The sequence below is a fragment of the Pinus tabuliformis genome, chromosome 7, assembly GCF_031772625.1.
Source record: "Pinus tabuliformis cultivar Carrire ecotype Pingquan chromosome 7, CPIR1, whole genome shotgun sequence".
In the NCBI taxonomy this organism is placed as follows: Eukaryota; Viridiplantae; Streptophyta; class Pinopsida; order Pinales; family Pinaceae; genus Pinus; species Pinus tabuliformis.
The window spans coordinates 803886613-803889499 of NC_142293.1; the positions used below are offsets into that span (position 1 = coordinate 803886613).

Here is a 2887-nt window from a genome sequence, read left to right on the forward strand (position 1 = left end):
AGTGCTTAATGGAGCAACGCTTTGATACCATACACCAGAGAACAACACTTTGATACCTAGAGGGAATGCCGAGTAGCGCATGCAATATTCAGATTGCATTTACTAAGATTTGGACGTGGGCGGTGAGAACATTAAAGCAAGAATAGAAACGCATATGACAGTGCACTATTCAGGCCTCTGGAGCATGACAAAGGTGTCAGTTCTGCAAAATAGGTAGAACATAGACCAGGAGGGAGTTACAAGGGCAAACTGTGATGCCAAAGATAGAGTTGGCTTTGATACCATGTCAGACCAGGAGGTAGCTCCTCAAATGAAATTATGTTGTTCATTTAAGTTGTCTATTATTATATACAAGGGAGTGACTCTTTAGTTTCATCTCCCGATGACTTTCCATTTCTTCTATTATTTATTTACACTTATTTACAATTGTTCACCCAATCCCTATGATTAGGTGTCAACAATATTTTTAATAAATCTAACATCATTATTTAAATATTACTTTTCAAATTAATAATATTTATTTTTAATATATTAATAAATTAAAATCATAATTTAAATATTATTGTTCAAATATAGCCTCTTACTTGAAATTATATCTCTACATTGCTCTCTATTTAAGCTTTTGTTATTATATGATTTCTATAAAAAACTTTGCAAAAAATATTTTATCTATCTCAATACCTAATAAATTAAAATTTATTAAGTAATTTCTTAAAAAAACAAAAAAAAAAAAACTTTGCAACAAAAATATTTACGAAATATTTTATCTATCTAAATACCTAATAAATTAAAATTCATGAACAATGCATGCTAACTACACCCCATAAATCTCTATTCATTTATTACAATAAATGATGCATATCATGATAATATCAATTTTGGATAGTGAAACAATCCCCTAGCTTGGACCAACAACTTCGAAATAAATAAAAAATGCTACTATACTGTTCAACTGAACTCCCTAAAATAAAGCCCTCATTCTTACCCTGCATTTATTAATCCAACAACTTTGCATGCACCACACTGTTGGAATCAGCGTTTTGGATCCTCGGCTCCCGACGATGAAACTCGTAATTCGCAGAATAATACGTTGCAATTTTTGAATGGTGGAAAATTAGGTTCATGGCTTTTGTCACAACGAATCAACCAATGAAACGTCGCCTGTTCGGAATCTATATATATAGATATCTCCTTACATTCTACTTCATCTCCCGCCTCAAGATCTTCTGTGCATCCTTCTTGTGACCCTGGTAGGGCAACGGTTCAGTTATTAGGGTTTATATTTTATTTCTTGTGGCAAAGGCTCAGTTTTTAGGGTTTATATTTCATTTCTTGAGGCAAAAGGTTCAATTTTTAGGGTTTAGATTTCATTTCTTGTGACGAAGGTTCAGTTATTAGGGTTTAGACTTCATTTCTTGTGGCAAATGTTTAATCATGAGGCTTTAGAATTCATTTCCTGTTTTCATTTCTGCCTGACAAATATTAATGTATATAATCTTACATTTACATTCGCATGCCGTAGGTTTATAGGTCCAAGGATCGATCCTGTGAGACTTCCAATGTCTTTTTCAGGGGTGAAGAATAATGATAATAACACGGCTAAGTACAAGGGTGTTGCTGCCACAGGGGGCGAAGGGCCTTCTTCGGGTAAAGAATTCAAGAACAAGAACGAGGCCCCTAAGGGAACAACAAGTAGGGTCAAGAAGGAGCGACCCAGAGAAGCCCCTGTTAGTAAGTATCATGATCTGATTATGCATGGCGTTAAACCCTGGGATCCTGATGCCAATGACTTCTATGATTCCCTTCTGGAGGCTCGCAGAGAGCTCGACGCATGGCAGGATAAGCATTCCAAGTGACTGACTAAATTCTGTATATACTTTCTAGTTTCTACTATGGGTAAGCAAAACACAAGCAAGCAGACTGTTGTTTTTTTGGTTTGCAAGATGAAAATAGGGGTGGCTATACTGTAACACTCCTGTTGCTATTAATAAATAAACTGTTTGCAGTGTTTTGCCTTCAATTCTTGTTTTTGGCCTTACATAAATAATAATTTTAATATTTTGGATTGCCATTGGCGATGCATTGTTACAGTCGCCATTGTTACAGGAGAGAATATATCTTTAGCCTCGAGAACTTTAAAATAAATTTTATTTTTTCTTTCATTCATTTACCCTAATTTAATTTTTTTCCTTTTTTTCATTCACCTTATTCTTTTCTTTCATTCACCCCATTCTTGATGTCTAAAAAAATTCTTTCTTTCATTCACCCTATTTTTTATGTCTAAAAGAAACCAGATTAAACCCTAGTTTTTATTATAATCAAGAAAAGGTTACGTTACAGTACTCTTCTTGTTTCAGAACAGAGGATTACTTCTTTTCAGAAACAACTTTTTCATTTTTATCCATTTACATGCTTGAGACCTATTTTGTCCATGGGGGATTCATCAGAAGAAACTGTTGTCCAGGCAACCATGATGTATGTTAGCAATTTTTCAAGCTGCTCCAAACGTTGCGGATGAAAGTGCTTTGAAGTTGATATCTGGCAGGGTATATGGTACAGTAGATTCCTAAAGAACTTGGTCTGAGGAATAATAGAGTGCAGGGCATATCTGTAGTGCACCAGTTGGTTGAAAGTTGTTAAATTCCCGTGTTGTCTTTTTCCTGTTTCGGTTAGTGTCTCGTTTTTCTTTGCAAGTGTGTGGTTTGGAATTTTTTTTGGTTCCTTAAATTCTCTAGATGATTATGAGTTTTTAAGATAACAGCTTTGCATAACAAAAGTTAAAAATTCCATCTTATTAATAAAATTTAATCCATACTATCTTATATTACTCTAATTCCAATATTTTAGTTCCTACATTTTCTATGTTATTTTATTTTCTAAATTGTCT

At 33.9% G+C, this 2887-nt stretch overlaps 1 long non-coding RNA gene across 1 annotated transcript; it reads left to right on the forward strand.

Moving 5' to 3' along the window:
- Positions 1-894: 894 nt before the first annotated feature.
- LOC149250003 (uncharacterized) lies at positions 895-2020 on the forward strand. Its single transcript, XR_016265922.1, has 2 exons — positions 895-1250; positions 1523-2020. It is a non-coding gene; the product is annotated as an uncharacterized LOC149250003 (long non-coding RNA).
- The last annotated feature ends 867 nt before the right edge of the window (positions 2021-2887 follow it).